Source organism: Lissotriton helveticus, chromosome 7, assembly GCF_964261635.1.
Source record: "Lissotriton helveticus chromosome 7, aLisHel1.1, whole genome shotgun sequence".
In the NCBI taxonomy this organism is placed as follows: Eukaryota; Metazoa; Chordata; class Amphibia; order Caudata; family Salamandridae; genus Lissotriton; species Lissotriton helveticus.
The window spans coordinates 392,193,725-392,204,276 of record NC_136068.1 but is presented as its reverse complement, the minus strand read 5'-3'; the positions used below and the strand labels follow the sequence as shown (position 1 = coordinate 392,204,276).

The 10,552-nt window shown below is 44.1% G+C and overlaps 1 pseudogene; it reads right to left on the bottom strand.

Annotated features, from left to right (window-relative positions):
- Positions 1-2,312: 2,312 nt before the first annotated feature.
- LOC144766776 (exosome complex component CSL4 pseudogene) lies at positions 2,313-2,825 on the bottom strand (annotated as a pseudogene).
- Between the last annotated feature and the right edge of the window lie 7,727 nt (positions 2,826-10,552).

Sequence of the window (10,552 nt, the reverse complement as noted above, 5' to 3'; positions counted from 1 at the left end):
GGTTCTGATTTGTTACCACGATTCCTGGGGGTCAGGGTTGTCTTGTCCAGTTGATACCAGAAACCATTCGCTCCATGGTTGTCGGGAGGGGGGCTTGTGGCACTAAGAGCTAACTGGTCTCTAGGCCAAAATATCCTGCGGGTGCTTGTAATCAATGTTCCCTCTAATTTTTTTCCTCTATGTGCAGCAGTGTAAGGACTCTGTGCGCTGCAGCCAAGGATATGTGCGCCAGGAACCAGACCACGCGTGTGGGTGCAGCGTCTAAAGAAAGGGGCGTGGCCAACATTAAAGTGAAAGTGCGTATGGGGTACTTTTACACAAAGTGTATTAAAAATAAAGAAAGAAAGCTTTTGTAGCATGGCCGCTAAAGTGAGTGGGTATGCTGTGAATTAAATAAATAAATAAGGCCCTCAGGGCACTGTATCTAATGTGAACCCCAGGGGCGGTTCGTTTTAAAGGCAAGAGGAGCGTAGCCCTGCCTGTGGCGACTCTCACCCACCCTTTAGACCATAACATTGTTACTACTTCATAATTATAACAGGCTGCTGGTGATATTGTTGTTGCTGCCCCTCGGTTTTGGAGTGTGAGCTTGCCTCTGAACTGAACTGGACCAGCCGGAAAGAAACAATCCAACAATAGAGCTGGTGCCCATGTGCCCTGCCAGATAAGAGGAGTCACTATACTGCATGGTTCGAACTGCTTCTTCGAAGAAAAGATTGTTACAAATGTCTGAGCTGAACACTAGATAGCAGGAGTATGCAGTGCATGTGTATTTACAGCCACACATACTACAAACAAACCTCTCCTAACAGTCTCAATTCTTTCTCAATGTTTTTTTGCCTTGCCGCATAAAAGTAATTTTTTTTATATGTTATGTACATAGGGTGCAGTGTCAAATACAATGGATGTTGAGGTGGAACACCCACCACAACACCCACTGCACGCCCTGCGTGAAAGGGTGCTTTATGTACAAGGCAGAGTTAAGCCACATTAAGTGGCTTAGCGCTGCCTTGTACATAAGGAAATGCCTCTATTGCCTTGAGAATGTCACAAAAAGTGACTTTCCCATGGCGATAGGGGCTTGTACATATTCCCCCATATGTGACAAGCGAAGAGCGAAAAAAATTGTATCAAAACTAAAATTAGAGACTCTGGATTAATGCAGCAGCGAGGGCGAAATTATGCGGCAAAATAGCAAATTATGCAGCGCAATTAACCACTCCTTCTGGCAGAGTTCTTTCATTATTTTATCATTTTTACACCTGGTAACCATGCCTGGGCAAATATTTCACCTCCCTGGTATCAATGTAACACCTAAATGCATCCATCAATAACTGAAAGTCGACCTTTCACTTTACAGTAAAAACCTGCCTCTTGCTGGCAGCATTTGTGGTATAGTTTGATCCACAAGCATTTTTTTTAACTGACAATTATTCAGAAGTAATGAATTAAGTGGCAGGTGTAGCAAATCCATAATTAAGTTGAAAACCCCACAGTTGCACAATAACTCAAGCCCAGTGCCCTGCCTGTAGTATCTATCTAGCTATCTATCACTCTGTCTTTCTCTGTCTCTAAACTATCTATGTAATATATCTGTCTCGGTTTTGTATTTACAATACTGAAGCAGAATCAGCAATGCAACATTATGCTGATTTGCACTATTATCATCATCATGACCAGGTAAAATTATCCGTCTCACAATCACTCTTTTTAGGTTGGGAATTGCAAGATTCATAGAAAAATCAAGGTAGTGGTCAAGGAGAGAATAACACACGAACTATAATGACTTGTAAATCACATTATGTGGAGGTGAAAGATTCAGTGGTAACAGTTGTGCAAAAAGCAACTTGGTTTTGTCTGCGTCCGTTACCAAGGAGTTTTTGTCCACCAGTCTGAGGACTTCAATTGCAATGCTTATTGATTCAATGTGGACAAAAATAATTGAAGTCACGTGTCAAATTTATTAAACATTACACTTTAGTTGCATTAAGAAAGCCTGCAAAAATAAACGGCATTGCTCATTTTGTGCTGAATCAGACCCTATCAAACAATTTTCCGAACAGCATAACCACTACAGGCACTGAGGAGCAAAGAATTTTGAGAAACAATTTTTTTTGGGACATGAATGCTGATATGCAGTCTCTTCCGTAAACCAATGTACCTTTTGCCATGGACACCACATTGAGCAGCAAGACTGTACATGTCCTAGAACAACCGATTTTATTTACGCCAGGAGAGCTGCCAACAGTGCGGAGTGTGCAGCACAGCTCCAAGAGTCGCAGGAAACAACACTTCTAAGAAATGCAAGTTGACTACGTCTGTAGAAACTCTGGCTGTGTCCGGGCCACTTCCCTGAACTCCTCATGTGCGTCTGCGGGCACTGTACCTCACACCAGCTGATGGGCACCTACTGCACTCCTGCTAAGAGAAATAACTTTTGCCAGGACGATGTCACAAGGTCGGAAACTCTTGTACACTTTAACCGTGTCTTTTTCAGTGGCTCGAATTTCTTTCTTTCGTATTATTGATCTGAATATATTCTTCAATGAAGTGGATGCAATGTAGAGGATATGAACTTTGGCAAAGCGGGAGTTAATGCTGCACATCTTACAAGTAACAGTTGCACCCACATCAGGTAGGAGCTGGGACTGTGCATCTCTCACCACAGAAACCGTAGGCAACATTTCATTATCACTTTTCTTCATCATAAACCCTGAGAGGGAGGCATAAATATACCCATGCCTGCTGTATGTCCCACCGCCAGGGTAAAAGTCTTCAAGAATGCACAACGATTCTCCAGGTATACAGTACCGTGCAGGAGCCATGACCACAAACCACTCTGCTGGTCCCAAACACTCTAGCGCAGTGACGCATGCTGTAACGAGCGTGAACCAACGTGATTGACTCTGTCACACAGCCATTTGTCATGCGCTGCAATTGAGGAATATTTTCACAAAAGCTCAAAATCAGCCTGCAGCAGCGCTCCACTAACAAAACATGCATCAAGTCCAAAAGCACGATGTGTAAAGCACACGTCGTGGTTTTGGACTTGCTACATTTAATTTCTTAATGGAGCGCGACTGCGGGCTGTAAGTGGGCCTTTGTGAAAGTATTCCTTTTAATCGCAGCACTATCATGCGCTGCAATTAACAGAAATATTTTTACAATGGCCCACAATCAGCCCCCAGCCGTGCCCCATTAAGAAATGAAATGCAGCAAATGCACGAGCTTCTTACTGCTGAATGGGTGCACAAGCTGCCAGTAAAAAACGCAAACTTTCCTCCTGCCAGTCCTGGTGACGTGAACGCTTCGAGGGATCTGCTGTGTGTGCGCTTCAAACAGGAGACTGCGCGCTCGGAATGAAAGATGTGCGCGCCCGCACTTGCGCGCAGCTTCTTGGGAACACTGCTTGTAATTAGTCTAGGCACCTCACCCAAAGATTATGTTGTCTGCAAATGCGCAGGTACTACAGATTAGTGAGAACTACACAACATGGCGCCACCGACGTTGGTTGGGGGTATTTTATAGAGAAACCTGGGCAGTTCAATCATGCCTTCTCCAAGATTCCTTCTCACCTCCAAACCAGACATGTCTGTGGTAATAGGGTACACCTACTCAGCTGAGGCAGATTTCTCTATGTATTGGCCGTAGGTTATTCAAGCTTGTAGGATAAAACGTCTCACATTGTGTTTACCTTATCTCCATAAATTCATCTAATAAAATCTTTTTTTTCCAAAAAAATGTCTATAAACTAAGAAAACATTGAAGAAGTTGAAGGAGAATTAAACATAGCAGAAAAATGCAGAAATGCAGTTACTCTCAAGTTACTACATTATGGTCCCCTAGCTACAAGTGGAGACTTTACCTTGGTGGTTGAGGCACAGGAAGCATTCAGGACAGAGGTATTCTATTCTTGGGCTAAATTCTCAGCTGCAAATGCCCACACACAAATGTTTCATACCTACATTAAGAATGAAACACCAGTGGAATAAACTTCATACGAAGAACTAGAAATTCCTCTCTCTTACTAAGAGCATATAAATTGGTTTAAAGGTGCCCGCCCACACACTACACAAAACATGAGACTCGGTCCGCTCAGCAAAGAAGGAGCGACATGGACGGGTTTAGCTCAATACAGACTGCATCCAAACACTGCTAATTTAACTGCAGCTGAAATGTGTGCCTTATACAGAGATTTTGTAAAAATGTAAAGGAATCTTACACGGTTTATAATGCGAACACTCACAGTTATCCCTGCGCGGGTATCAGCTCACAGACGTAGAATGTCGTTATGGGATAGATTGCCACCAGTCTGGATCACATTTGGTTCTGGATAGCACAGAAAATGAGCCACCTTGAAGTAGTATTTCCTCATACAGGCCAGCAGGATAAACACAGAAAACTGATTATTTGCTTGCGGATGGGGATGGCTCCCCCAGTAAAAGACTGCGCCATTTGGGGTACAGTCTTCACTGCAGTGTATACCAAAACACATGGTACCCCTTCACTGGCTGATTTACCTGACGTATTGAAGCAGCTTATGAATGAGTACTGGCAGCACCCACCCTGGACTTAGGGATGAAACTGATGGCAATTTTGCCACAGTATCCACCATTATGTTAAGTAACATAAAACAGAGGCAGCTGTATTAGCTATAGACCAACGCCTGAGGGATTTCACTTCTGCCCAATACAAACTGGAATTACTGAAAATTATAGAAGAAACGTGTGCTATAAATGGTTATCGAATACCTTATTGATATCCCGCCCATCAGAATCAGCTGGTCAGGGGAGGTCATCAGTTCCATCACTACTTTGCGGAGGGAAACTCCTGCCCCTCATTAGGCGTATAAATAGAACCAAGAATGAGGGTACAAATGTTGCAGGTCACTGAGAGGGCCAGGAGCCGTCCCCTAATCTCAGCTAATTACTCACCCACTTTTCCTCTGAAGGTTCAAGAGAAAAGGAAGGCTACTCCAGCCGTCTCGTTCGTATGTGAGGAGAAGTATTGGTGCGGGAAACCCTTTGATCGGAGCCTATGTGTATCTTTAGAGAGGAGATGCGTTTTCTGCAACAGACATATGTGTGCACCTAATTGCTCAAGGTAGGATAAAATAGCTTGTCTCTTGATCGGGTTATTCAACCCCTTCACATTTAATGTGAGAATTTTAACATAAGGGACTGGACCGTGACCCGGAGCTACTTGATGGCTTGGTAGTTCGGGCTGGACTGTTCCCATGAGGCACAGGGTCAAGACTGATTTGCATATGGCCATGTCTGAACTGGGGTGGTGTGGTGAGCAAAATAACGATGGATTAAAGCCAGATCTGTGACTGGGGGTGAATGTTTTGCCATTGTGCAACATTCCGTCCATCAATTGTTGTTTTTGCAACTGTCTTAGCAATGGCACCAACAAGGTTGTAAACAAGCATTTGCAATGCAAATAGGTCTCGCATTTGTGAGTTTAAGCTATTGGCATTGTAAATGACAATGTCTTTTATTTAGGTTTTAAAAACCAAAACATAAATGAAAGGCATTGTCATTTACAATGTCAATAGCTCAAACTCGCGTAATTGCGAGACCTATTGCATTGCAAATGCTTGTTCTTAAATGAGGTCCTAGGTATGTTTTGAGGATTAGATCATGATGGCGCAGATCAAAACGCGCACTAATGAGTATTGAGCGCTACGGAATGAATGAATGTTGCATTTGTGTCCATGCAGCCAAGATGTCTTAAGTTATGGTGCAAATCTTAAAATATTAGAATGCAAACTGGAACACACATTCAAAATTAATGAGTGATGGTTCGAATATAAATGCACACTCAGGATTACTGAGAGATGAGGCAAGTCTATCCATGCGCTCAGGATACACCAAGACTACTGAGTGACGAGGCAGATCTGAACATTCATATCGGTAGCAATACATGACCTATGCATGGTAGCGCCCACCTCTGTTAATGCTTGCACTGGCAAAATATCGGTATGCGACGTTTACAACGCAACCGTTACAACGCCGTTCCATTACGACGCGGTCATAACAACGAAAGTTGTTACAACGAATTGCGCTGGGGGGCGCTCAAGGATAGTAAATCATTTAATTTACTATCCCAACACCTTCCCTACTATCCACGGGGACTGGTGTTGGAATAGTAAATAAAAAATTTTTAATTTGCGCCCCCCCAACGCAAGTCGTTGTAACGACTTGCGTTGTTACAACCGCGTTGTAATGGAACGCGTTGTAAAAGTGTGCGTCGTAATGACGTACATCCCAAAATATCTAATTTTTGGCAATTTTATAACATCATGACTACTGCTCAATGAGGCCTGTACCTGTAAGATCGGTCTACCTTATCAGTTCATCAATGGACTCACTCTTTCATCCATCATGCACTTACTCTTTTATTCAGGCATTCATCCATGCTGAACTCCCTAATCCGTGCAGCCTTTGACTCGCGCGAGATTCTCCCATTCACCTCTTCACATGGCCACACACAGAAACTCCCCAAGCAATGAAGAATCCATTTCACTTATAAAATAGTTGATAAAATGACTGTGCCAATATTTGTTTTTCAGTGCCTGGGAGACATTCTGTGTTTCCCTCCTTTTCTAGCAACATGTATTAGTTAACTGTCTGTGACTTGCACTAAACAGCATAAGAATTTGTTCTTTCCCTCCCCCATTTACCACACACATACGCACGCGAACACACACACACAGACACCCACCTGCCCACTCGGGCACAAGCTATCGTTCCGGAACAAGCTCTTGTAAAATGTCATCCTTGATGCAGTGGTGACAGGATGCACTGCTATTGTCACAGCAGTCCTCGTCGTTTTACTCAGATGCTTTCAGACTAGAGTGGGCGAGCCAAGTAGCAAAGAGAGCCGAGCCAAAGGGTTCGACTTGGCTGTATAGGCGCTTGCAATAACAAAGCTAAGAAAGCTTTTGCCATTTAAATCAGGCAGCAGTCATGTAAAAACATGATAACATTTCTTCAAAATAAATAAAAGTGACCCTTCAAAAAAGAAAACATTTGCGTAGGCTCACATAAATTGGTCCGGTAGGGAAGGCGGGATTGACAGATGCTGCCACCCAGGCGCGCAACACCCATTGGCCTCAAAAGGCTTCAGCCCCACCCCGTCGTGTGTAGCAGCCCGGGATGAGACACTTCCCGGGCCCGCTCACAGCCGTACCCCGAGCACTTTACAGGTCTTTAAAAGACCTTGTGCATGTTAATGGGGCTTTGTTGTTGTTTCACCCCTTCTAAGAGCCCCTGCAGCTCGACTCTGCCGATTGCCTAAAGATTCAGCCCCCCCCCAAAAAAATTCTTAGCCCCCCCGAAATTTGACTCTAGTTGCGACTCTGCCGCCACCCCATCTCCTTTCAGTGCCTTGAACGTGAGACACAAGGCGCTACAGCAAGAGGGAGGAGCTCTCTCAGCCCTGACAGCAAAGCCCTTGCCGCCTCATCCGTGGATAATGAAGTCAGAGCGTCGTCCCATTGTTGCCGCTTCATGAATAACCTTCGTGAATCTTGCAGTACATCTTCAGTCGTCAGATCGGCGAGCCGCAGCAGCAGAAACTAGCATTGGCTCTGTTAGTGAACGCAAGCTTTGGGGTCCGCTGGTGCACCTCAAGCGGCGCGCACAACTGAGAGAGACAGTCATTAGCGGAAGTGTCACACTAGCTTGTGTTGTGACAGTGTCCCGTGTGCTTACATACCTCAGGACTCACTCCCCGCCCTCGGAAAACTCTGATCCGGGATAGGTCAGCAGCAGCTCAAGCCCAGAGGATGCCGATAAAGATGGCAGTGATGTCACAGAAAATGCCGTCATTTAACAGTTGACTTGGTAACATCGGAGGAAGAAACAATAGTGAAGTTAAAACAAATTAATATAATAACAACACCCACCTCACTAAAATAAACTAAAATCACACAACTGCGTGTGAAATATATGTGTCGAAATATGGAAAAGGTACTGCGACAATGAGGATTAAAATATTGGGGGGTTGTGTGATCGCACCGAGTAATGGCACAACTCTTTTTTTTTAAATTTCGGCCGAAATTCGCGCTGGGTGCGCGAATCTCGCAGATTCTTTTTTTAATTTAAAAGCCTTTTTTGGCCCTGGGGGTCCTTGTGGGACCCCATAAGAAGGCCTAGGGGGTCAGGGTGTTTTTACCATGCCCCCTTTTTGCATGTTTTTTTCTCTGCTTTCTTGTGCCTCGGTTCTACCGAGGCACAAGATGGCTGCCAACACTTCCTGGTTTGAAATGTTGACAGCAATTAGCATAAAGCTTGTGCTCGGGAGGATCTGCAGCCCTAGATATATATGTGTTTTTACTTTTGAATTTCTCAGCAACTACTGAACGGATTTACACCATTTAACAAAAAGGCACCTTTCTGAACCAAGGGCTACCTCTTTGCCAAATTTGGTGTAATTCCGTTCAGCAATTCAGCTGTAGCTGCGATTAAAGGTTCCTATGGAAAATTGTATGGGGAAAACATGTTTTTGGGCCCCCCTTTTTTTCTCAGCCCCGTGTGACCAATCTCCCTGAAACTTTCAAGATAGGAGCGGACCGGAGCTGGCCAAATGTTTTGAAAATTTCGCCAAGATTCGTCAACCAGCGCCAAAGTTATTGGGAATAGAATGTTGCATATTTCCTATAGAAAATAGGACCTAACTATAACTATCTACTGGCGACCGGCAGTAGGTAATATATATATATATATACATTTCGCTCCGTGGGGATGGTCCTAGAAATGAGTCTCACTCGAGCAAAATAAAGCTTTCCCCAGAAGCTTGTATTTTCGGTAAAACAGTCCTTCCTGTCAGTAAATCAAGGCATCGGACCACAGCCCTGACGTGTTTCGAGTTAACCTCTTTTTCGAAGGGAATGCAGCCAAGGAACGCTTAATTGGACCACACCTTTCTTATAAGCGCTATCGCAGGCCAGTCATTGGACAGCTCTGAATGAGTTCTGTGCGCTGCTTGTTGGGAAGTAAAGTCCCGATATTTCCTGAATGGAAGCGCTCCAAATTAAAATGCAAGTTTCAGGCTCTCACATGAACCCTGACAGTCACGGCTGTTATAATCCATTTCTTGTGCCCCACACACAGAGCCCCGTGGATCACGAGCTCCGTGGCCCCCTTGATTTGAAGTGGTGCGGACTCTGCGGCAGGACAGCCGCACAAACATTTCGCTCCGTGGGGATGGTCCTAGAAACGAGTCTCACTCGAGCAAAAGAAAGCTTTCCCCAGAAGCTTGTATTTTCGGTAAAACAGTCCTTCCTGTCAGTAAATCAAGGCATCTGACCACAGCCCTGACGCGTTTCGAGTTAACCTCTTTTTTTAATTGGACCACACCTTCCTTATAACTCGAAACTAAAGGCTTCTGGGGAAAGCTTTCTTGTGCTGTCCTGCCGCAGAGTCCGCACCACTTCAAATCAAGGGGGCCACGGAGCTCGTGATCCACGGGGCTCTGTATGTGGGGCACAAGAAATGGATTATAACAGCCGTGACTGCCAGGGTTCATGTGAGAGCCTGAAACTTGCATTTTAATTTGGAGCGCTTCCATTCAGGAAATATGGGGACTTCACTTCCCAACAAGCATCGCACAGAACTCATTCAGAGCTGTCCAATGACTGGCATGCGATAGCGCTTATAAGGAAGGTGTGGTCCAATTAAGCGCTCCTTGGCTGCATTCCCTTAAAAAAAAAAAGGTTAACTCGAAACGCATCAGGGCTGTGGTCAGATGCCTTGATTTACTGACAGGAAGGACTGTTTTTACTGAAAATAAAAGCTTCTGGGGAAAGCTTTCTTGTGCTCGAGTGAGACTAATTTCTAGGACTATCCCCACGGAGCGAAAAAAATAAATATATATATATATATACACACACATATACATACACACACACACACATACATATTAGCAAAAAATTGCTCTTGTATATAAAATAAAAACTTTGGCCCAATGTTTTCATCTTCATTGTTGTACCTCCTTTACTTATTCCTCAAACCACCTCCTGTGAGCAAGACCATTTATTACACAGCAGTGTCTTGGGAGCCCAACTCTCTGAACTACTTAGAGGCAAACAGCAGTAATCTCATCCCTGAAAATTGCCAGGTAGTTCCTGCAACTTCAAGGATCAGGGAAAAACCTGGACAACAACAAAAAATGAGTCCTATACTCTCGGTAATGTGATAAATTCTGCTGAAGCAATATCTTCGCTAGTAGATAATTTAAGTTGAGGGTCTTGGTCTTATGTTTAAAAATTGGATTAGGTCACCATATGCTACTGCTTTTGAGATCAATAAACATTTTGTGTATAATATGCTATCAAATTCACAAAAGGTCATTTGGAGAAATCCTTGTAATTAGAGTAACCATTGGCAATTGGTCAGGGTAGCATTGAAACCCAAAGTTCTACTGCCCACTATGCCACCTCCGATTGGACCCAGCAATATGGTGATCAGCCTTGATCCTTCTCTAATAGGACCAGTCCAGTCTGAACTACCAAGCCAGGTCCTTTTGGTGCAGAAACACAAGCAAA